At 43.5% G+C, this 25,902-nt stretch overlaps 1 non-coding gene across 1 annotated transcript; it reads left to right on the top strand.

The window, feature by feature from the left end:
- The first annotated feature begins 21,888 nt into the window (after positions 1 to 21,888).
- On the top strand, positions 21,889 to 22,026 carry LOC119932781. The gene has a single exon (XR_005452514.1). It is a non-coding gene; the product is annotated as a small nucleolar RNA SNORA7 (small nucleolar RNA).
- The last annotated feature ends 3,876 nt before the right edge of the window (positions 22,027 to 25,902 follow it).

The raw sequence follows: 25,902 nt of genomic DNA, 5'->3' as shown, positions 1-25,902 counted from the left end.
TGGATGTCTAAAACAATAAATAGCCCTTAAAATTACAGTTTGGTCATTTGAATCAGCAATATAAATCGCCTGGGAACAGCTGTGTGTAGATCAGATCAGCAGAAGAACTTAAATGAGAATAAATCTGCTTTTGGACATGTATATTGAATTAGTTTTGATAATTCATATTAAAAACGAATACTCACAAAAGCATGTACTGAACAAAGTACTGAAAAAACTCGGTGTTACCATTTGAATTCATGTATACTACAATTTACAGCTATAACAATTTGTAATCTTTTTATTTGAGATCGCTGGCATTTTGATAAGCAGCATGGCTTTGTGGAAAGAACATTGGCTTGGGAGTCAGAGGTCGTGGGCTCTAATCCCAGCTCTGCCACATGTCAGCATGTGACTTTGGGCAAGTCACTTCCCTTCTCTGTGCCTCAGTTGCCTCATCTGTAAAATGGGGATGAAGACTGTGAGCCCCAAGTGGCACAACCCGATTGCCCTGTATGTACCTAGCTCTTAGAACAGTGTTTGGCACATAGTAAGTGTTTAACAAATACCATAATTATTATTTTGATTTAATCAATGAATTCCCTCAATAGCACGGTATGTGTTCTATGCTCTATGCCTTAGTAAAAATTGTGGTATTTTTAGTCGAATATTTTTTCCCCTCAAGATGGATGTAATTCAGTCACGTGTCTGAGAGTTGAGATTAGGATGGAGAAATGAACTGTGCATTATCTGGTTTCTTTTCCATGACCACAGTGATGTATTAAATACACTGTAATGTCATTAGTAACTAGTGTTACAGAGCTGGCATCAAGTGGAATCATGTGGTAGACACATATGTCCTCTGGAGAGAATAGAAAGTACATGAATGTAGCTTGCAGGTAGCAAGTAGGGCAACTTCGTTGGACAATAATGTGTAAAGGTGCTACAATCATTTGGACAGAACAAAAACTAGCACTATTAGGGCCTTTTGCAAGTCCAAGAAACCTGACTACAGAACTCCAGCAGACTTCCATTAGAAGCTTCAATCAATCAATCAATCAGTGCTATTTCTAGAGTGCTTACTGTGTGCAGAGCACTGTACTAAGTGCTTGGAAGAGAACAGTACAGCAGGGTTGATGGATACATTCCTTGCTCACAGAAACCTTTACAGGCCCGAAGAGAAGAGATGCATCTTCTCCTTCCTAAAATAATTTTTTTTCCACTTGGCACCCGTCATTCATTTCATTCATTCACTCAATCGTATTTATTGAGAGCTTACTGTGTGCAGAGCACTGTACTAAGCACTTGGAAAGTACAATTCGGCCACAGATTTAGTACTGATATAATTTGGTGGCTGCCAGATTTCATATTTCTTTCTTGGGAATTGTCAGAACGATAATGAACTTAATCAACTAAATCAAATTAATATTTAAAGATGTAGGAAAGTGGTAGAGCTGAGCATGAACTCCATCTAACTGTCCCTCAGATTTGAAGATAAGACTGTTGACAATGAGAATTTTTACCAGGGCATGCAGATGAGGCTAGGACTGATATATGCCTGAAAATTCCTTCCATATCATATGAACGTCAAGATTGCTTTTTGCTACACTGCTGTATTTGGCACCCATGGTGTTGACCTTAACCTCCATGTAGGATTAAACTAAAAGATGTAGCAGCAGTAGAGATTCAGGTAACACCTAAGAAAGAACTTCCTGACCGTTGATTGATTAACCACAGGAAACAATATCCTGAGGAATGTTTGTCGCATCTCTTTTTCTAAGATTAGCTTTCATACCTATCGATGTGACATCACATAGCGACATATTGTTTTGCCTGGAGGCAAAGGAAAAGGTAAGCATTATTCCAAGTGGATCTGAAAGACCAAAGTTGGTTTTATGCCCATTGACCTGGAATGAATTAAAGAAAATCACTTATTCTGCCACCCAGTTGCATCTTACACCCTCCGGATCTTCCCTTATCGTGTTTCCATGACCATTTTCCAGCAACTAGGATCAAGCCAAATCATCACCTCCAAATGATTGATCATACGTCTTTTTCTACCTTCTTTTGCTTCTAGTTGAATCTACAGTTCTTTCCTCAATGAAAGTAATCAAGGATTGGTTTCACTTGATGGGTAAATTTCCACAGTGCCAGATGTGAAACGATAGCTTACGTGGTTTCCTATTCTCCTCTTTGAGGTAGCTAATATCACAGTATGGCAATTTGGGAGTAATGTTTGGTTGATACCTTTTACCAAAATATACATCAGCTAAAATTTAAATATGGAAAGTATTTTAAAAATTATAGAACTATACAAGATTAGAAGCAGATTGTACTTCAGATATGATCTATATTAACAACAAAATCAGGGTCTGCTTTTACTTAGCTATCCTTTGTCCTTTTTTCTGCTTATTGTTATGTAACAGTTGTGAAGTGACATGCAAAATGCCAGTTCCACATAGAGCATCATAGGACATTTATTCTGAAGAGTAAAGAAGTACAAGCATATGAGAATCATTTACAGTTTCAATTAAACTTCTAAGCAAAGAAATGCATAAATATCTCCTTTTCAAACTGCATTAGAGTACCTGAGGACAGAGAGAACAGCTTTAAACATACAATCCAGTGATTAAATGACAATGTTGTTTTAAGGAGAGTTAAGTTTGTTAACTGTCCATTACAGTTGAATACTTAAATGCACCCTTCAGTTGGTTCCCTCTTACCCTTATCTGAAACAACAATGCAATCCTGAAAGAGCTTTCTGTCCGGAATAATAGGGAAGAGCCCAAGTGGGTAAATCTACAACTCCTTTTCACCCCCCTGGATACCTGGAATCACAAACCCGATTTACCCAATACAAAATGAAATAGTGATGTGTCAGCCATCAATGAAGTAGTGTCCGACAATCATCTATTGAATCCTTGTTGTCCAAATAGCCAAACCAGAAATGTTTTCTTCCATCGTCAGAATCGTCCATTCTCTGCAACAATGTTGTATAATTTGGTTCTTCAGGAGACACTTAACTTATCTGTCTCAAGTTGTCCTATCCTCTTTATTTTCTTTGTTAAGGGACCCAAAGACTAAAAGACACAATTCTTCAGTTTAATGAAAGTCAGAGCTAAACTAGGAATACCTAGATCCATTAATTTGGAAACCCTAATAAACTCTGAATTGGAAGGAAGGAATGGGTAGATAATAATAATAATAATAATGGTATTTGTTCAGCACTTACTATGTGCCAAGCACTGTTCTAAGCATTCATTCGTTCAATTGTATTTACTGAGCGCTTACTGTGTGCAGAGCACTGTGCTAAGCCCTTGGGAAGTACAAGTTGGCAACATATCGAGATGGTCCCTACCCAACAGTGGGCTCACAGTCTAGAAGGGGGAGACAGACAACAAAACAAAACATATTAACAAAATAAAATAAATAGAATAAATATGTACAAGTAAAATAAATAGAGTAATAAATATGTACAAACATATGTACATATATGCAGGTGCTGTGGGGAGGGGAAGGAGGTAAGGCAGGTGTGATGGGGAGGGGTAGTAGGGGGAGAGGAAGGAGGGGGCTCAGTCTGGGAAGGCCTCCTGGAGGAGGTGTGCTCTCAGTAGGGCTTTGAAGGGAGGAAGAGAGCTAGCTTGGCGGGTGTGCAGAGGGAGGGCATTCCAGGCCCGGGGGATGACGTGGGCCGGGGGTCGAGGCAGGACAGGTGAGAATGAGGCACGGGGAGGAGATTAGTGGCAGAGGAGCAGAGGGTGCAGGCTGGGTTGGAGAAGGAGAGAAGGGAGGTGAGGTAGGAGGGGGCGAGGTGATGGACAGCCTTGAAGCTGAGGGTGAGGAGTTTTTACCTGATGCGTAGGTTGATTGGTAGCCACTGGAGATTTTTGAGGAGGGGAGTAACATGCCCAGAGCGTTTCTGCACAAAGACGATCCGGGCAGCGGCGTGAAGTACGGATTGAAGTGGGGAGAGACAGGAGGATGAGAGATCAGAGAGGAGGCTGATGGAGTAATCCAGTCGGGATAAGATGAGAGATTGAACGAGCAGTTCAACCAAGTGAGGCTCATAGTTTTAATCCCCATTTTACAGTTGAGGTAACCGAGGCCCGGAGAAGTGAAGTGACTTGCCCTAAGTCACACAGCTGACAAGTGGCAGATCTGGGATTAGAACCCACGACCTCTGTCTCCCAAGCCAGTGTTCTTTCCACTAAGCCAGAGATTGTGAATTAAATCTGAAAAGAGCTGTGTCTTGGGAGAACATTTGATTGATGGTGGTGGTTGTTTCCCTGCTATTCCCTATCTTACTCCTTGCCCTTTCCTCTGCATGACTGTTAGAGCTGTTTGCCCAGATGTCCTGTTTGAAAAGTTATTGGCCAACAACTAGGTTGTGGTTTTTTTTTTCATGATGTGCTTCAACAGAAATTCTTGCTCGGTCAGCACATTTTTACCATCCCTAGATAAGAATCCACAGAGTCCAATACCATCCTCAGCGTCATCCGTCAGTCGTTCCCTGCAGTCAGCGTACTGCTAATGTCAATAAAGGCTAAGTCTGCTATAGAAAAAAGGTTGGTAATTTAATAATTGTGGTATGTTTAAAGCTTACTCTCTGCCAAGCTCTGGAGGAGACCCAAATCAATCAGATCAGGCACAGTTCCTGTGCAGATGTGGCTCTCAGTCTTTGGGGGAGGGACAACAGGTATTTAACCCCCATTTTGCAAATAAACCCCACCCTTTCCTCTCCATCAAAACGGCTACCACATTCACCCAATCACTTATCCCACCCTGATTACTGCATCAGCTGCCTCGCCCTGTGTCTCTTCTCCACCCCAGTCCATACTTCACTCTGCTGCCCAGATCATTTTCTACAGAACGGATCAGTTCATGTTTCTCCACTCCTCAAGAACCTCCAGTGGGTGCCCGTCCACCTCCACATCAAACAAAAACTCCTTATCATCGTCTGTAAAGCACTCAATCATCTTGCTACCTTCTTTCCTACTACAAACCAGCCCACACACTTTGCTCCTCTAATGCCAACCTACTCACATACCTCGATTTCATAAACCTTGACACTGACGTCTTGCTCGGGTCCACCTTCTGACCTGGAATGCCTTCCCTCTTCACATCTGACAGATGATCACTCTCCCTAGCTTCCAAACCTTATTAAAAGCACATCTCCTCCAAAATGCCTTCCCTAACTAAGCCCTCATTTCCTCTTCTCCCCCTCCCTTCGGCAGCACCCTTGAACTTGGATTTGCATCCTTTATTCACTCTTCCCTCAGCAACAGGGCACTTTTGCACTTATCCGTAATTTATATATTTATATTAATGTCATCTCCCTCTCTAGACTGCAAGCTCGTTGTGGGCAGGGAATGTGTCTACCGATTCTGTTAAATTGTTCAGTGCTCTGCACACAGTAAGCATTGAATAAATATGATCAACTGATTGATGTTTTTAAATAAATTGAGGCTCAGAGAAGTTGACTGACTTGTTCGAGGTCACTTAGCAGGCAAGTGGCAGAGCCAGGATTTGTTTTGTTTTGTCGTCTGTCTCCCACTTCTAGACTGTGAGCCTGTTGCTGGGTAAGGACTGTCTCTATATGTTGCCAACTTGTACTTCCCAAGCGCTTAGTACAGTGCTCTGCCCCCAGTAAGGACTCAATAAATAAGATTGAATGAATGGAACCTGACTCTGTGTCCCGGACTTTTTCCACTAGAACACACTGCATCTTTTCAATTCTGGCAAATCTGGGTTCACTTCCCTTTCCACCAGAATAATGATTATGGTATGTGTTAAGAGCTTACTGTGTGCCAGGCACTGTACTAAGCATTAGGGTGGATACAACCAAATTGGGTTGGACATCGTCTTTGTCCCACTTGGGGCTCCCAATTTCAATCCCCAGGTTTCAGATAAGGTAACCGAAGCACAGAGGAGTAAAGTGACTTGCCCAAGGTCACACAGCAGGCCAGTGGCAGAGCAGGGATTAGAACCCATGACCATCTGACTTCCAGGCCTGTGTGCTATCTACTATTCCACGTTGCTTCTTGGAAGATAAATACAAACAACAGCAGTGAATGTTTTTTACTTTTTTGGGATTGGATTGAATACTGTTTGGTTCAGTGTGGGTAGGCTGGAATTTTTGTCCATTTGACTTTGCCTTTCCATGCCGTCCAGTTGGGTCAGAATTCATCTGACTGGCTAAAGCTTTCCCAGAGTGCTGGAGTGTTGTGGTGCTTCCCTTCCCTTTGCCTTCCCAGTCTCCAGAAACTGCTCTGAGGCTTCCTGAAATCAGGGAAGTAAGGATTGGGAAAACCAAAACTAATCCGATGTGTGAGCTGGCATGAGGTTACCTGGGTCAGATTTAGGAAGGGAGTTGTGGCAGTTGCCCGTTTTTGCACAGCACTTCCTCTGCAAGCATTGGTTGAGCACCAATAATTACATTTAGTGATTTTTCATTAGGGAAAAAACAACCTTTAAATCATGCCTCTTGGTCCCCTGCAGTTCTGGCCATATTTCCACCAGAATAACTGAAATCACTTCACTATGATTGGTTTTGGTTGACTCTGGTTGACTTTGGTTGGCTATGGACCACTGAGAATCCTACAGGTGGAGTCTAGTCTAGTTATACAAGTTCTTTTTCAGGGAGGTGTTTCCCAGTTTCAAATAAAATGTAGTTCTCTCTTATCTTCCTTCCCCTTCCAGCTCCCCATTTTTATGGTGTTCATATTAGCCTGCTAGCCAGAAGGTAGACAGGGAAAGGGAGAGAGAGACAAAGAGGGAGAGAAAGGAGAGAGTTGCCATCCCTGATGGAGTGTAGAGGGGCAAATATGGAACAATGAATAATCTAGGCCTTAAAATTATAATTCTAATTTATAATTCTAATCAGGGCCCTGTTGGTATCAGGAAGAAGCAGTGTGGCCTAGTGGCAAGAGCCCGGGCTTGGGAGTCAGAGGATGTGGGTTCTATTCTATTTATTTTATTTTGTTAATATGTTTGGTTTTGTTCTCTGTCTCCCACTTCTAGATTGTGAGCCCACTGTTGGGTAGGGACGTCTCTATATGTTGCCAACTTGTACTTCCCAAGCGCTTAGTACAGTGCTCTGCACACAGTAAGCGCTCAATAAATACAATTGATTGATTGATTGATTGATTGATAATTCCAGCTCCACCACTTGTCTGCTGTGTGACCTTGGGCAAATCACTTCACTACTCTGTGCCTCAGCTCCCTCATCTGTAAAATGGGGATTAAGACTGTGAACCCCATATAATAATAATAATGATGATGGCATTTATTAAGCACTTACTATGTGCAAAGCACTGTTCTAAGCACTGGGGAGGTTACAAGGTGATCAGGTTGTCCCACGGGGGGGCTCACAGTCTTAATCCCCATTTTACAGATGAGGTAACTGAGGCCCAGAGAAGTTAAGTGACTTGCCCAAAGTCACACAGCTGACAATTGGCAGAGCTGGGATTTGGACCCATAACCTCTGACTCCAAAGCCTGTGCTCTTTCCACTGAGCCATGCTGCTTCTCTAGCAGCGTGAGACAGAGACTGTGTTCAGCCTGATTTACTTGTATCACCACCCGCACTTAGAATAGTGCTTGAGTCATAGTAAGCATTTAACAAATATTATTATTATTATTACAAGCTCTCCTAGCCCTAAGGGTCATCTCTTCTGGCCAGAAGCCAGGACACTGTGGATCATTTGTTTCTTCATTAGTAGAACTGGTAAAAAAAGTAGATGAGGAGGAGCACAGCTTTCATGTGACCACTCTTTTGGACCTTTTGACCATGGATGGCAGTCAGTTTTTTTTACTGTGGTGGAAAGAAAGGAAGAAAGGGAGGAAGGGAGTAAGATTGGGAAGGAAAAAGGAGGAAAGGAAGAGAAGAAGAAGGAAAGGAGGGAGGGAGAGAAGGAAGGAGGGGGGGAAGAAGGGATGGAGGAAGAGAGGGAGGGAAGGAAGAAGGGAGAGAAAGATGGAGGGAGAAAGAAAGGGAAGGAAGGAAGGATGGGAGAAAGGAAGAAAAAGAGAGGAGACACCCTGGAGATAGATGCAATTTCTGCTATTCTGTGCTATGGGATCTTCTATGCAAAATTCCAGTTGACTACTGTTTGACCTGATCTAATCATCCAATTTCCCAACATTCTTCACCCCACTTTAGAAACTCGACCTTTGAAATAGCTTATTTGATCTTTGCCCATATGATTTTATTATCACTGTTACTGGAGATGTTATTGTATGACTTGCAAAATTGACTTCTCCCTATTACCCCTGGGGACAAAGAGACTCTGTCTGGAGGGTCAAAGGACTGGTTTTAAGAGGAAGATTGTCTTGTTGAGAACAATGATAACTCTGGGATTGGACAGCACACAAAATTGACCTTGATTACCAACGTACTCATTGTTCCAGAACCAGTTTTCCCAGGAATTATTTCTCTGATGCTTTGGTCTGTGTCGTCATTTCACTTCACCAAAACAGTAAAAATGACTCCAACTTGTAATGGTGTGGAATAATATATTCATTGACTTACTGAAGCGGTTTCAAATCAGTCCGTTTTACTGCGTATTGGGTTGAATAAGAAAATCTCATTTTACTCTGATGTTTGTTTCTTAAATATCTTTGTAGGAAATAAATACAGGGTGGGCGATGAGAAAAGGTCCCCATTAGGATTGTGTTGCTCAGTTGTGGGTTGTTGAACCCTTAATTTCCATATACCCGCAATGTAAATGAAGGGAAGAGACAGGATAACCATGCAGTCTAAACTTGCTTAAACTACTTTAGTCATTTTAACTCAGTCACTGTTTCAGTGTATTTATTTATTCTTAAACTAATGAATAAAACATATCAACAGAAAAAGGAATGATGCCTTTTGCCTGTTTTTGATCCTTGATACGCTAGGTTCAAGGAGTCTTTCTTTGGTGCCGCTTGCTTCATAACGAAAGAGAAAATGTCAGGGGCTGCGAACATCAAGCATGACAACACAGCAAGGAGCAAAGTGGCCTAGTGCAATGATCACGGGCCCGGGATTCAGAAGGCCCTGGGTTCTAATCCCAGCTTAGCCACTTATCTGCTGTGTGACCTTGGGCAAGTCATTTAACTTCTCTGTGGCTCAGTTACCACATCTGTGAAATGGGTATTAAGATGGTGAGCCCCATGTGGGATGTGGACTGTGTCTAACCTGATTATCTTGTATCTGCCCCAGAACAGTGCTTGGGTCATAATAAGTGCTTAACAAATACCATAAAAGAAAAAAAACAGCAACAAAAAGGGACGGGTTTTTTGTGTGCTGGTGTGGATGGGACTTGGGGCCTTTGGGACTTTTCAGCTATATGTGCACTCAGAGGTGAATTTCACACTTCAAATAAGGAGAATATTATATTTATGTAATAATAATAATAATGGTGTTAAGCACTTACTATATGCCGAGCACTGTTCTAAGCACTGGGGAGATACAAGGTTATCAGGTTGTCCCACGTGGGGCTCACAGTCTCAATCCCCATTTTACAGATGAGGTAACTGAGGCACAGAGAAGATAAGTGACTTGCCCAAAGTCACACAGCTGACAAGTGGTGGAGCCGGGATTAGAACCCACAACATCAGACTCCCAAGCCCACTGTCTTTACACTAAACCACGCTGCTTCTCTCCCTATACATCTATGTCTATATCTACTTCTATATATATCTTTGTCTACATACCTATATAATAATTATTATTATCATATTTTGTTAAGTGCTTACTGTGTGCCAAGCACTGTTCTAAACACTGGGGCAGATACAGGGTAATCAGGTTGTCCCATGTGGGGCTCACATTTTTAATCCCAATTTTGCAGATGAGCTAACTGAGGTACAGAGAAGGTAAGTGATTTGCCCAAGGTCACACAGCAGACAAGTGGCAGAGGCCGGATTAGAACCCACATGCTCCGACTCCCAAGCCCTTGCTCTTTCCACTAAGCCATGCTGCTTGTCTTAGCCATGCTGTTTCTCTTTATCTATACCCCTATAGATATGGGAACACATGTATGTATATGTATGAACAGAATACATCTATATATGTATAGATAATATGTTCTTATGTGCATGTCTTCTATATAAGTAATTATTGAGCTCCTGTGACCAGAGCATTCCATCTACTACCTTGGGAGTAACACACTCAAGTTGGGAAGCAGCATGGCTTAGTGACAAGAGCAAGGGCTTGGGCATTAGAGGATGTGGATTCTAATCCCGCTCTGCCACTTATCTGCTGTTTGACCTTGGGCAAGCCATTTGACCTCTCTGTGCCTCAGTTACCTCATCTGTAAAATAATAATAATAATAATGGTATTTGTTAAGCACTTACTATGTGCAAAGCACTGTTCTAAGTGCTGGGGAGATACAAGGTGATCAGGTTGTCCCACGGGGGGCTCACGGTCTTAATCCCCATTTTACAGATGAGGGAACTGAGGCCCAGAGAAGTTAAGTGACTTGCCCAAAATCACACAGCTGACAAGTAGCGGAGCCGGGATTTGAACCCATGACCTCTGACTCCAAAACCTGTGCTCTTTCCATTGAGCCATGCTGCAAGCCTGTGAGCCCCCCGTGGGACAACCTGATTAGCTTATATTTATCCCAGCACTTAGAATAGTGCTTGGCACAAAGTACGCATTTAACAAATACCATTATTATTATTATTACACTAAGTGCTTGAGTGATCAGGAGGTATGCATGCTACAGGTGCTCATTGGCTCATCTACATTTGATTGGATTAATCAAATCCGCCAAGCTAGCTCTCATCCGCCAAGCTAGCTCTCTTCCTCCCTTCAAGGCCCTGCTGAGAGCTCACCTCCTCCAGGAGGCCTTCCCAGACTGAGCCCCTTCCTTCCTCTCCCCCTCATCCCCCTCTCCATCCCCCCATCTTACCTCCTTCCCTTCCCCACAGCGCCTGTATATATGTATATATGTTTGTACATATTTATTACTCTATTTATTTTACTTGTACATATCTATTCTATTTATTTTATTTTGTTAGTATGTTTGGTTTTGTTTTTTTTTTCTCTGTCTCCCCCTTTTAGACTGTGAGCCCAATGTTGGGTAGGGACTGTCTCTATATGTTGCCAATTTGTACTTCCCAAGCGCTTAGTACAGTGCTCTGCACATAGTAAGTGCTCAATAAATATGATTGATTGATTGATTGATTGATTGGATTACAGGCATGCCTGGGTGCAACATCTATGTTTTGTTTTGTTGTCTGTCTTTGTTGTCTGTCTCCCCCTTCTAGACTGTGAGCCCACTGTTGGGTAGGGACTGTCTCTATATGTCGCCGACTTGTACTTCCCAAGCGCTTAGTACAGTGCTCTGCACACAGTAAGTGCTCAATAAATACGATTGAAGGAATATGCAGGTAGAGTGCTCTGCACACAGGTACTCAATAAATGCTGATGATCGATCAGTTAATTGAGAACTCAAATCCTGTGCTCCCTACAGGAGGCAGGACTATAACAAGGCAGTGGGGAGATGGGAGTCACTGTCAAGCTTCAGACCTAAGTCAGTGACCTGCAGAAGAAATCCAGCAATTCCCTAAATCCAAGACTACCACCAACTACTGATTTCATTCCTCTTCCAGGCCGAAGGGCAGGAGATCCCTAGAATTCCCGAGATCATGTCTCTGCTCCACGCTGCTCCTTACTTCGACCCAGGAGTGAGCTGTTTCTGGAGAAGTGGAGTTGAGAAACAAGGAGGGAGAGAAAAAGTGAGTAACAAGGGAAGAATTAGAGGGGAAGCAGTGTGGGTGAGTGGAATGCACATGGTCCGGGGAGTTAGAAGATGTGAGTTCTAATCCTGACTCTGCCACTTTGCTGTGTGAGTTTGGGCAAGTCACTTTACTTCTTCTCTGTGCCTCAGGTAAATCTGGAAGATGAGTGTTAAATCTATTCTCTCCTATTTAGAATGTGAATCCCCTGTGGGACAGAGATTGTGTCCATTTTGATTTTCTCATACCTACAGTGCTTGGCACATAATTATTTAACAAGTATCTTTTTTCTTTTTAAAGGAGAGGAAAACAAGAGGATGGAGAGATGAGGAAAAACAGTTATTGGAATGTGTGCTTTTGTGGTCAAGGAATTTAGCATTTCTCTTTCTTGCACTTTCTAATCACTTCTGTGCGTACTCAGTACTATTACTAATGATAGTAATGAGAAAGTAAACTCTATGAAGAGTTTACTCTGTACCAAGTACAAGCTAAGTGTTGGGATAATCAAATGAGACAGAGTCCTATTCTCTTTGCAGCTTATTGTGAGCCCCATGAGGGAAAGGGTGAAGAAAACAGGAGAATATTTTACAGTTGAGGAAACTTAGGCACAGAAAGGTTAAGTAACATACTCAAAGTCACACAGCAGGCAAGTAGCAGAGCTCGAATAAAAACCCAGTTGCTTTGACTTTTTCTGCTCAGCCATCCAGCTTCTCACCTGGGGAGTGGCTTGAACAAAACCAAACCTGGGTGGAGGAAGGGTGTTCCGAGCATCCAGTGACAATAATTATGGTATTTAAGCGCTTACTATGTGACAAGCACCTGTTCTCAGCGCTGAGGTAAGTACAAGGTATTCAGATTGTGAGCCCTGCGTGGGACAGTCTCAAGCTCCATTTTACAGATGAGGTAACTGAGGCACAGAGAAGTTAAGTGACTTTCCCAAGGTCACGCAGCAGACAAGTGGTGAAACTGGATTAGAACCCATGACCTCACACCTTTCCACCTCAATCTGTACTCACCCCTACCAGCTGGGCAGACCCCTTACTTTTAACAAATCACCAGGATGGGCAGAGACACTCATTTGGCAGCATTTCATTTTGTTGGGGTCCAACTCTGTGGAGGCTGTTAGGGCTCAACTTCTGGTGCTCCAAAGGCCTTTGGAATCTGGAAAGGATTCTGTGCAAACTACACCGCAGTTTACTTCTGTAATTTATTTACCCCAGAACTCAGCACAGATGTAGCATCTGGTTTTCAGTTAAGTCTTCTGACCAAACAACAAAAAAACCTAGAACCCCTGCTTCGCAGCAGTCCTGACTCAGCAAATAAGAAGTTAACTTACTTTGGGCCGGAAATTGCATTAGCTATGTTTTGAGGTAAACTCGGAATCTCCTTCTGGGTGCCAGGTCTCTCCCTTCTGCACCAGGACTGATCAAAGAGATAATAAAAATGGTTGAAGATTTCTTTAAAATCATGTGATCTCATCTCTGTCCCTGACTCCTTGCTCATGTGGTTTCCCTGGCCTGAAACTCTCTTCCTCTTTAGAATGAAAACTTCTTGTGGTCAGGGAATATGTTTCATCCTTTCCAGTGCATTGCTCTCAGCAGTAGTTCAATAAATACCATTACTACTACTACAGTAATAATAACACAAATGATGAATAGTATTTGTGAAGTATTTACACATATATCAAGCACTGTTCTAAGTGCTGGGGTGGATACAAGATAATCAGATTGTCGATGTCCCTGACCTAGATGGGGCTCATGGTCTGTGGGAGAGGGAGAACGGGAATTGAGTCCCCATTTTCCAGAAGAAGAAGCTGAGGCACAGAGAAGCCAAGTGACCTACCCACAGTCACAGAGCAGTTAAGTGGTGGAGTTACAACTAGAGCCCAGGTCTGCATACCATAAGTGCTCAGTAAATTCATTCATTCATTCAATTCATTCAATCGTATTTATTGAGCACTTACTGTGTGCAGAGCACTGTACTAAGCGCTTGGGAAGTACAAGTTGGCAACATATAGAGATGGTCCCTACCCAACATTCATTCATTCATTCAATCGTGTTTATTGAGCGCTTCCTACTACTTCTATTATTACTACTATTGAGAAGCAGCATGGCATAGTAGTTAGAGCACAGGCCCTGGAGTCAAAGTCAAGAGTTCTAATCCCACCTCTGCCACTTGTGTGCTGTGTGAACTTGGGCAAGTTACTTTACTTCTCTGTGCCTCATCTGTAAAATGGGGATTGAGACTGTGAGCCCCACGTGGGGCAGGGACTGTGTCCAACCCGATTTGCTTAGATTCACCCCGGTGCTTAGTACAGTGCCTGGCACATAGTAAGCACTTAACAAATGCCATTATTATTACTACCATTTTATTTAGTTGTAGTAGTAGTAGACAAAGCACGGATCAAGGGGTTGGTCTCAGGTAAGGTAGGAGTGAAGTGCAGTTAAAATGTGGACTTTGGAAGAAAAAAGAGTGTAAGCAGCGTGAGTAGGAAATAGCCAATAAGTGAACTGAGGAGAACTGGTAGAAACTATTGCAGCCTATGATAAGGAATAAGTGTTTATCAAGTATTAATATGTGAGAAGCCCTATTTGAGGTGCTTAGGTGAGTAGAAGTAAAAGCCTTGGTCCTCCCCATCAGGAGCTTACCCTTATCGAGGAAACAGGCTGACCCATCTTTTATTTGTGCAGTGGGAGCAGGAGGAAAACTTATGTTCAAGAATGTGGAGCAAATGAAGAAACAATGACATAAATGATGGAATGAATAGATCAACCAGTGTGTGAGTGCTCTTTCGGGTGGTTGTTGGGATGGTAAACTTGTTGTGGGCAGGGAATGTCTTTAGTGCTTAGTACAGTGCTCTGCACACAGTGAGCGATCACTAATGATGATCAAATGTATAAGACCTGGAGATGTGGTAAGGAGGAGAGAGGCGGAAGGCAGCTTCGAAGCCAGTGATCAGGGAAATCCTTCAAGATAGAGTGACATGATATCAGTATATGGGGCCATGTTGCTGCTGGAGGTCCTGTCTCCATGGCTACCCATGTATGTTCCACACAGGATGCACGGAACTGTTGTCACCATGCAGATCTCCATCTTGTTCCTGCTGCTCCTCTCCTCTTGATGCTTTGCCCCTGCCCTTTCATGCCAATGGTTTCCCTTCCTATTTGAAGAAGTTACCACCAATGGTGAAGTTCACCTACGACTCTGTGTGTGTGTGTGTGTGTGTGTGTGTGTGTGTGTGTGTGTGGCTGAAAAGCCCCCAAATAATAATAATAATAATAATAATGGTATTTAAGCACTTACTATGTGCCAAGCACTGTACTAACTGCTTGGGTGGATACAAACAAATGGGGTTGGACACGGTCCCTTTCCCACATGAGGCTCACAGTTTCAATCCCCATTTCACAGATGAGGTAACTGAGGCCTAGAGAATTTGTGACTTGTCCAAGGTGACACAACAGACAAGTGGCAGAGCCGGGACTAGAAACCAGGTCCTTTTGACTACTAGGCCCATGCTCTACCCACTAGGCCATCCTGCTTCTCCACAGTTCCAACCATATTACCTTTCATAAGCTAACACTCACTGGAGAGAACTGCTTCCTTTAACTTGTTCCTAACCTGTTGTTGAACACCAATTTTGTTTTCCTCCTGCTCAGTTCCTTCATGACTTTCTAATATGCAGTCAGGTTTCCCCCTAAGCCTCATCTTTCTAATCTAACATGTCATCATAATAATGATGGCATTTATTAAGCACTTCCTATGCGCAAAGCACTGTTCTAAGTGCTGGGGAAGTTACAAGGTGATCAGGTTGTCCCACAGGGAACTCACAGTCTTACTCCCCATTTTACAGGTGAGGTAACTGAGTCCCAGAGAAGTTAAGTGACTTGCCCAAAGTCACACAGCTGACAATTGGTGGAGCTGGGATTTGAACCCATGACCTCTGAGTCCAAGCCTGTGTTCTTTCCACTGAGCCCCACTGCTTCTCTAATCTTTTCAGTTTACATGGAGGCTTCTCTGTTATTCTGGCTTTCTTGTCTGCCTTTCTTTTTGAATTTCCCTCTTCCATGATTTTCTTCATGAAATAGGCTGACAAGAATATCAGTCTAGATTTGCCATGACTTATAAAGGGGCAAAATTATGCCTTTTGTAACCATGATGCTGAGCTGTTTATAGATCAACAAAATCTTGTGGCAGATTTCTAATGAACTTGCTTTCTTTTCTCCTCTCTTTCCTTCCTCCTTGTTCACCTCCATGCTCTGGTGTCAACAGTAGGATTCCCTGAGACTTCCAGTGAGCCAGCGATGCCCTTCCCAGCTTGCCCCCAGGAGCAGGAAAGCTTCTGCTCTGGGCTGGATCACTCATCCTCTTGCTCCTCCCTATGACTCCAGCCTGTGAACTCCTGGGAAATCAGAATGGTTTGGGATCTGGCTCTAAGGAAACCGATTTGGTGATCATGAGGACTGGCTAAGAGTCACTTTCTGATTAATTTTCCCCCTATCCTGTTCATGCCACACTAGCACTCAATGCAATTGATGGTACTTATTGGTTCTTGTCATTTGTGAAGAAGCAGTTGGGCTTCGTGGATAGAACATGGGCATGGGAGTTAGAAGGACCTATTTTCTAATCCTAGCTCCACCATAGATCAGTTGTGTAACCTTGGGCAAGTCAATTCACTTTTCTGGGCCTCAGTTGCTTCATTTGGAAAATAGGGATTAAAACCAAAGACCTCTATGGGACAGGGACTGAGTCCAGCCAATTACCTTGTATCTATCCCACCACTTAGAACAGTGCCTGACACACAGTAAGTGCTTAAATACCACTATTATTATTCATTCATTCATTCAATCATATTTATTGAGCACTTACGGTTTGCAGAGCACTGTACTAAGCGTTTAGGAAGTACAAGTTGGCAACATATAGAGACGGTCCCTACCCAACAGCTGGCTCACAGTCTAGAAGGGGAAGACAGACAAAAAGCAAAACATTAACAAAATAAAATACATAGAATAAATATGTACAAATAAAATGAATAGAGTAATAAATACATACAAACATATACATATATACAGGTGCTGTGGGGAGGGGAAGGAGGTAAGGCAGGGGGATGGGGAGGAGGGGGAGAGGAGGGAGGGGGCTCAGTCTGGGAAGGCCTCCATAATATTGTTATTAATGTTCTCATTTATGCTTATCATGTGAATTTCACCCATTATGTACTCAATATTTCTTTGTTCACTCTTGCAGTTAGATTTGATTCACTACAAAACAAGGATTGCTTCTTTTATTCATTTTTGCATGGTCCCCAGATACTCATCCAAGTCCTCTGCACAGAGTAAGCCGGATCCCCGAAGGAAGAACCAGGAACAAAATTCTGGCACCTACCGTCCCCAATTCTTCCCTTCACTTACTGCTGAGAATTTCACGGCACCTCTCCCACCTTCGAGAGGAGACTGGAGAAGGAGGAGGTGAAGGGCTTGGAAAAAGCTGGCGGACCTCCAGGGTATCCAAAGGCTAGCCTGCTGCCATAAGGTAGTCTCTTGCTTCCTTGAGTTCCAGTATTTCACACATAGAATGACAAGCAAGGCCCCTTCCCTTTCAGAGCCCTTGGCCCCGGTGACCTTCATCCTCCCAGAAACACCATTCGAATCCCAGCCACCCCCCTCTGCTAGTTTGGGTAGCCAGTCAGTGTGGGAATGGAGGCTTTTGTAGCTATTTTGACATGGAGGACTTTTTGAGGTCTGAGATGAAGGCGGCAGAGAAGACAGGAAAGTGTTAGGTCGGGCATTTAAAGTTAGCTATTTTTTCTGTGTCTGTCTAGGTCCTAAAATGTAAGCTCTCTGTGGGCCAGAGCTAACTTCAGTATGCTTCTTTGTATATTCCCATCCACCAAGAAGCCCCCCGCAATAGGACAACGCCACTGCCAAGGGCAAGGGTATTTCTCCATCTCTGCGTACCCAAACACACTTTCATGTGAGACGGGAAACCAGGCAAATAGACTACGGAGAACCCGAATGGCCTTTGGAGTGGTGTAATGTGCTTTTAGATGGTCTGTGTGCTTTCAGATGGTGTTCTCGTTAGAAAAGAAATCTTTGTTTCAAAGTGTTCCAGGGAAAGATTGCCAGGAGGATAAAGCAAGTGAAGCTAAGGAAAACTTCAAACGGATTTTAACGACAGCAGCGAAGCATTGGGTGGTAAAGCATGCTGCTCCTCTGGGAGACAAATAAGAGGGTTTAATGTGAAATCAAAGTGTATGTCGGTTGATGTGATTATTCAAAAAGATTGTTTGCTCAGTCACACTGACACTGCCATGAGGAAAAATGGTGGTGGATTAGGGTTCACCTTTTCAAGCAACTCTGCAGTTAGGGCAAAGCCATTTCCAGAACAAGACACATCATAAAATATAATTAGGCTGATCACGATGATTAAACTGATCTATTTCATAAGTAATTATTCAAGAACTTGTTGTTGGGATTAGATGGAGATGTTATCATTGACCGTTCCTTTCAAACAAGGTTCCTGTCAGTGAGTCACTGGAGGAAAAAATGGGGAATTCACATTTACATATTACACTTATATTTGCGTATTGTGCAAACTGCCCACCAACTTTATGGATGTACCCCTTAGATGCCGACAAGATGGAGAATTAGCAAATGAGCATTAGCAAAGGAATCATGCTTAAAAATGAAATAAGCCTGTGAAAGTGGGAGGGGCCGAAGAGATTCTTAAATATATTGAGGCATGAAATACAAACTTCTCCCAGTTACTCTATCCTGGATGAAGTCAAAGTAGTTGAACATGAAGCCCAGGCAGTTGTCAGAAAACACTCACTGCCTCTGATAACTTTTCACCTAAATAGGAAGAGAGAAGTGACAGTCGGAGAGAGAGAGTGAGAAAAGCTGGTTTCAGTAGAAATCTAGGACTGTGAGAAAGTGGATGGGGAGGGGAAAGGTCCCGTCTGATAGGTGGAACTAACCCTTAGAATACACAGATGCTTCCCTATGTCAAGGTCACAGTTTGCTCAGCAGCAGTACTACATACCAGCAGGAGATCAACAACTCTAAAAGGCAATAGAATCAAAGACACTTTCCTTCAATTGATAGTTCAGAAAGGGCATTTGGCCAATGGCCTACAGGCCTGCCCTTGGTTTTGTGGAGCAGAAAAAGTGGGAGAATAGAAGAGCTAGCTGCCGTATTCCACCTCGGTCATACCCTCTAGAGATGTCACCAGTTCATCATTCTTCCTGGAATTCCCCCCCTCTTCCCCTGAAAGTCCCGGAGTTTTCCAACTGGGTACCCATTGTAAAATTCTGCGGAAGATCAAAGCCCAGAATCTGATGGGCCAAACTGAATAGAATACACTCGCTGTTTTCAGAACAGGAAATCCCAAGGACCACTTCCATCTTATTTGGAATGGCGGCATTCTGCTCTGCAGTTTCATACCAGATGGCCTACATTTCTCTTACGCAACACCTTCTTGTGACAGGTTAGTTATCAGTTAATCTAGCTGGCAATTGAATTGGTAAATATTTTTACTTCCTTCTACTGGATTTTACTTTGATGTCTTTTATCACAGTAAGGCTCAGAATAGTTTCCCGGAGCTTTCTAATATCTCCATGGAGTTTAAGTTTACCGACTTCTGTAGGATGTTCCAAAAAACTTTATGAAACAAAATGGCTTTAGAAATCTTTTTTTAGAGTTTGTCTACTGAAAGTTGCTCTTTGTTTCCCCAGTAAGGTTTTATGTACAATTCCGGCCTAGATCTTTCTAAAAATAAATGATTATGGAGATTATAGGGATGAATGACATATACATGAGATAAATCAAGGTCTTTTACGTGGGCAGGTAAACATTATACTGTTATTCATCAATCTATTTTTTTTATCATAGTTAAACCTATACTATGTGTCAAGCACTGTTCTAAGCACTGGGGTAGATTTAAGTTAATCAGGTCAGACATAGTCCCCGTCCCACATGGGGTTCATAGTCTCGGTAGAAGAGAACAGGTCCTGCATCCCCATTTCTCAGTAGAGGAAACTGAGGCACAGATAAGTTAATGACTTGCCCAAGGTCATAAAGCAGGTAAGTGGCAGAGCAGGAATTAGAACACAGGCCCTCGGATTCCCAGGCCCGTGCTCTTTCCATTAGATCACACTGCTTCCCTTATACCAATGGAATTGTTATGGGAACTGTCAGAAATGTACTTAGAGGTAATGTAATTGGGAATTGAATAAGTCTGTACATGTGTATAATCACAATAAGTGCAGAAATAATGGGCAAATAGAACAAGCTGCCCCTTGTATTTCAATTTGACATTACTGATGGTGAGATTTTATGTAATTGGATAGGTGTTCGGGTGGTTTTAAAGACCAATATGTTTTTGCCTTTCTTAGACTGATCATCCTTTGCTATACTGATGATTTGTAGAGTTGGTACAGCGTTCTAAAGGACTGAAAATATATTTTAAGGCAGCTTCAAGTCCCCTTGATTTATCCTCAAATGTTGCTGTACGGGATGGGTTTTGTAAGATTGGGCTCAATATACAATCCTTGTTTGGCTTCTTTGGCGATGAAGAAAGGGTAGACAACTTCAGCTCTGGCACAACCTGCTGTGATTTTTGATCCAGCCTTAAGATATTGGTGAATATTCAGAGCAGCCACTACTGTCTAGAAGCTGTCAAAGCCCAATCTCTAATTCTCTATTGGCATCAGCGGTGGTCAGGAATGTTTTGTGGTTACAGAGTAAAGATCGTGATGTCTTCCTTGCGCTCTTTCCCTTTATCCTGACGCTCAGCAAAGATCATATCGCATACAGTGTGTCACATTCCTGTCTAAAACGTTAATGTGATCATAACTGTAGATTTTTAACAATGCATACCCAGTTCTACCTTGTGCTTGTTTTGGCCATGTTTCTAGCTGGGCCAAAGCTAATTCTAAGTGCTGGTTACTTTTAGCAGTCTGGGGGCCAGGTAGAAAAAACAACGGAGAAGCCCACAAGACCAGGCCTGTTCCTCAGTCCATCCTGCTTCTGACGGCTGGCACTGGCAACCACTACCATCAGTCAGTTGTATTTATTGAGCACTTACTGTGTGCAGAACACTGTACTAAGCACTTTGAAGAGTCCAATATAAGACTCATTCCCTGCCCACAACAATAGTCTTGACTGACCCTTCCCAGAGCCATTCTTGGGGGAGTTTCCAGGATCTTCCACAATCAATATAGTAATAATAATGATGGTATTTAAGTGCTTACTATGTGCCAAGCACTGTTCTAAGCACTGGGGTAGATACAAGGTGATCGAGTTGTCCCACGTGGGGCTCACAGTCTTAATCCCCATTTTACAGATGAGGTAACTGAGGCACAGAGAAGTTGTGACTTGCCCAAGGTCACACAGCAGACAAGTGTCGGAGGTGGGGTTAGAACCCACGATCTCTGACTCCCAAGCCATGCTGTTGCCGTGGCTTATCTCCTCTCTGGTTCTTCAACCAGCAACTCAGTACTTTGGTACCAACTACACACATAGGTACTCATGAACACCTTGGGCCATTATGTACATACCTTATTTCATAAAGCACTCACAAACCTGAATATTCACTTCACTTCATAATTTTTTAAGACATTTGTTAAGCACTTACTGTACCTCAAACACGGTTCTAAGCACTGGGTTCGATACAAGTTAATCAAGTCAGACACATGGGGCTCACGATCTACATAGGAGGGGGTACAGGTATTGGATCTCCATTTTGTGGTTGAGGAAACTGAGGCACAGGGAAGTTCAGGGATTTGCCCAAGGTACCAGAACAGGCAAGTGGCAAAGTGTAGAACCCAGGTCTGGGAAGAAGCATCATGGCTCAGTGGAAAGAGCTCAGGCTTTGGAATCACAGGTCAAGGGTTCAAATCCCAGCTCCGCCATTTGTCAGCTGTGTGAGTTTGGGCAAGTCATTTAACTTCTCTGTAAAATGAGAATTACGACTGTGAGCCCCATGGAACAACCTGATCACCTTGTAACCTCCCCAGCACTTAGAACAGTGCTTTGCACATAGTAAGCATTTAATAAATGCCATTATTATTATTATTCTGTCTCCCAGGTCCATGCCTTTAGACACTAGGCCACGCTGGCTCCTTCTTATCTTCCCTAACCCTTTTTCCTCTTATCTATCAGTTACTAATTTTGGCCACTGCTATATGTCCTTACCCTCTCAGGGTTGCACCTGGAGAGTTTCCAGTACTTTACCAGTCACGACTACAGGAGGGAGAATCAAGTAGAGGCATATCCATTCCATTCCTAGCTTGAGCAGCGGCTAGTGAGTGGAAGACAATCTGCTACAAGTCAAAATTAACCTTTGCTGGTCAACAGCGGCACGGGGGAGAGTCGAGGGCAGAGACTCAGGTTTACTTCACGGAAGGAGGCAAAAGTAAACGGCTTCCAGATTTTTACCAAGGAAACGCTATGGATGTGCTATCAGAACGATCACAGATGGAAGTGGGGCCTTCTGGGAGAGATGTGTCTATGGCATCGCTATGGGTTGGACACGATTTGACAGCATAAGGCAACATGATATGTCTTTGGGAGTTTAATTTACCTCAGTTTTCATCCAATGTGCCATCAGTCTCTATGCCTGGATGATTTAGCAGAGTTGTTCAAAATGACTTATGCATCTCTAGTGTGAGGCTCTAAGCCATGGATATCTGCACACAATTCTTTTACAACTGACTTTAGAACTCTTAGATGATGCTTGAAATCTCTTTAATTTTTTTTTTATAATGGTATTTAAGTTCTCACTATGGGCCAGGCACTGTACTAAGCGCTGGGTTTGATACAAGCTAATCAAGTTGGCTGCAGGCCATGTCCCACATGGGCTCAGTGTCATGTCCAAGACTGAACTCCTTGTCTTCCCTCCCAAACCCTGCCCTCTCCCTGACTTTCCCATCTCTGTTGACGGCACTACCATCCTTCCCGTCTCACAAGCCCGCAACCTTGGTGTCATCCTGGACTCGGCTCTCTCATTCACCCCTCACATCCAAGCCGTCACCAAAACCTGCCGGTCTCAGCTCCGCAACATTGCCAAGATCTGCCCTTTCTTCTCCATCCAAACCGCTACCCTGCTCGTTCAAGCTCTCATCCTATCCTGTCTGGACTACTGCATCAGCCTTCTCTCTGATCTCCCATCCTCGTGTCTCTCCCCACTTCAATCCATACTTCATGCTGCTGCCCTGATTGTCTTTGTCCAGAAATGCTCTGGGCATGTTACTTCCCTCATCAAAAATCTCCAGTGGCTACCAATCAATCTGCGCATCAGGCAGAAACTCCTCACCCTGGGCTTCAAGGCTGTCCATCACCTCGCCCCCTCCTACCTCACCTCCCTTCTCTCCTTCTACAGCCCAGCCCGCACCCTCTGCTCCTCCACCGCTAATCTCCTCACCGTGCCTCGTTCTGGCCTGTCCTGCCATCGACCCCTGGCCCACGTCATCCCCCGGGCCTGGAATGCCCTCCCTCTGCCCACCCGCCAAGCTAGCTCTCTTCCTCCCTTCAAGGCCCTACTGAGAGCTCACCTCCTCCAGGAGGCCTTCCCAGACTGAGCCCCTTCCTTCCTCTCCCCCTCATCCCCCTCTCCGTCCCCCATCTTACCTCCTTCCCTTCCCCACAGCACCTGTATATATGTATATATGTTTTTACATATGTATTACTCTATCTTGTACATATCTATTCTATTTATTTTATTTTGTTAGTATGTTTGGTTTTGTTCTCTGTCTCCCCCTTCTAGACTGTGAGCCCGCTGTTGGGTAGGGACTGTCTCTATGTGTTGCTGACTTGTACTTCCCAAGTGCTTAGTACAGTGCTGTGCACACAGTAAGTGCTCAATAAATACAATTGATTGAGAAGGGCGTGGTTGACAGTGTCACAGGCGGAGGAGGATTAGGATGGAGTAGAGGCTGGTGGATGTGGCAAGAAGGAAATAAATGACTTTTGAGAGGGCAGTTTCTGTGGAGTGAAGGAAACAGAAGCTAGTTTGGAGGGGTCAAGGAGACAATTGGAGGAAAAAAACTGGAGATAGCGGATGTTGACAGCTCGCTCAAGGAGTTTGGAGAGGAATGGTAGGAGGGAGATGGGCGATAACTGGAGGGAGCTGTGGGGTCAAGGGAGTGGTTTTTAGGCAATGGGAGACATGGGCATGTCTGACAGAAATGGGGAAGAAGCCATTGGACAAGGAACAGTTGAAAATTTTACCTCTTCAGAGTTACCAAATTAAGAAGCGGGCCACATAACATCTTTAATGATGTGTAGAAATTCTTGGTTTCTTGGCAGAAGGCATAGCTTAGGGTGTCTTTGGTTGCTTCATATCTTTATTTTGTACTTCTCAAGGGTCAAGTACAGTGCACTGCATCAAGTGGGTGCCCAAAAGATTATAATCAACTAGTACTACTCCTACTACCCATTAATCAATCATAATAATAATGATGGTATTTAAGCGCTTACTATGTGCCAAGCACTATTCTAAGTGCTGGGGTAGATACAGGGTAATCAGGTTGTCCCATGTGGGGCTCACAGTCTTCATCCCCATTTTCCAGATGAGGTAACTGAGGCACAGAGAAGTTGTGACTTGCCCAAGGTCACACAGCAGAGGTGGTGGAGTTGTGATTAGGACCCTCGACCTCTGACTCCCAAGCCTGTGCTCTTTCCACTAAGCCACGCAGCTTCTCTAATGTTAATTGAAACTTACTGTGTGCAGAGAGCTACACTAAACTGCTTGGGAGAGTACAATATAACAACAGAGTTGATAGACATGTTCCCTATCCACAAGGAACTTAGTCCAGATGGGAGGAAAGTTATTAAAAAAAATTATGGATATGTACATAAGTGCTGTGGGGCTGAAGGTGGGATGAATAAAGAGTGAAAATTCAAGTATTACTGATACTACTACTGTTGCTACTTCTGGCATCACACTATCTGCCTCAAAAGCTTGTTGACTTGATTTGCTTGGGAGACAGAGGTCATGGGTTCTAATCCTGGCTCTGCCACTGGCCAACTGTGTGACTTTTGGCAAGTCACTTCATTTCTCTGTGCTTGTCATCTCATCGGTAAAATGGGGATTAAGACTGTGAGCCCCACGTGAGACCACCTGAATACCTTGTATCTACCCCAGCGCTTAGAACAGTGCTTTGCACATAGTAAGCGCTTAACAAATACCATCATCATTATTATTATTTGCGTGGGAGAAGACAGTTGTCTGTAAGCATCACTTTTGTCTGAGTCATGAGGTGATGCAGGGTGCTGTCGGTACAGTGATTCTTTTGCCTCAAGTAGATTTTTTTTTCTATCCCTGAGACTTTTATAATACAGTGTTAGTGACTTTGCCTAGCTATGTCCAAAACCTTTATGGCTTCCTTAAAGAAAGTACCTCAGAGAAATGCCCACTCATTGTTCATGTTGGGAATTATGGTTTGACTTTTTGAGTTCCAGTGCAGATAATAATGATGGTATTTGTTCAATCCATCACTGAATCCTGTTGGTTCAACTTCCACAACATTGATAAAGTCTGTCCTATCCTGTCCATCCAAACTACTACCATGTTAATACAAGCACTTATCCTATCCTTCCTGGATGACTGTATCAGCCTCCTTGCTGACCTCCCTGCCTCCTGTCTCTCCCCACTCTGGGCCACACTTCACTTAGAAGACTGATCTAAGCGCTAGGGTAGATGCAAGGTAATCAGGTTGTCCTACATGGGACTCACACTTTTAATCCCCATTTTATAGATGAAGTAATTGAGTCACAGAGAAGTTGTGACTTGCCCAAGGTCACACAGCAGACAAGTGGTGGAGGTGAGATTAGAACCCCATGTCCTCTGACTTGCAAGCCCGTGCTCTTTCCACTAAGGCACGCTGCTCTTCTGGGGTTTTCTGTTGAGCTGTTCTGCCAGTTTGGAGGTCGTTCGGAGGTTGCTGAATTGTATCTTCCAAGCGCTTAACACAGTGCTCTGCACATGGTAAGTGCTGAATAAATACGATTGAATCAGTGAATAGCTCTCTGGTGTGAGCTTGAAGCTTATCAAGTGATGGTGCTGTGTTGGTGCATGGAGAAGTCTCCAGGCAGGGATGTTCTCCGTCAGGCTACCGGGTCCAGTCGAGACTTGATCTTTCCCAGAGTGGGCACCTGAGTGGGTTTCAGTGTGCATTTGGCTCCTGAACATGCTAAAGGAGGGCGG

The sequence above is a fragment of the Tachyglossus aculeatus genome, chromosome 9, assembly GCF_015852505.1.
Source record: "Tachyglossus aculeatus isolate mTacAcu1 chromosome 9, mTacAcu1.pri, whole genome shotgun sequence".
In the NCBI taxonomy this organism is placed as follows: Eukaryota; Metazoa; Chordata; class Mammalia; order Monotremata; family Tachyglossidae; genus Tachyglossus; species Tachyglossus aculeatus.
Note: the sequence above shows the minus strand (reverse complement) of the source record. Positions and strands in the feature narration are given on the sequence as shown.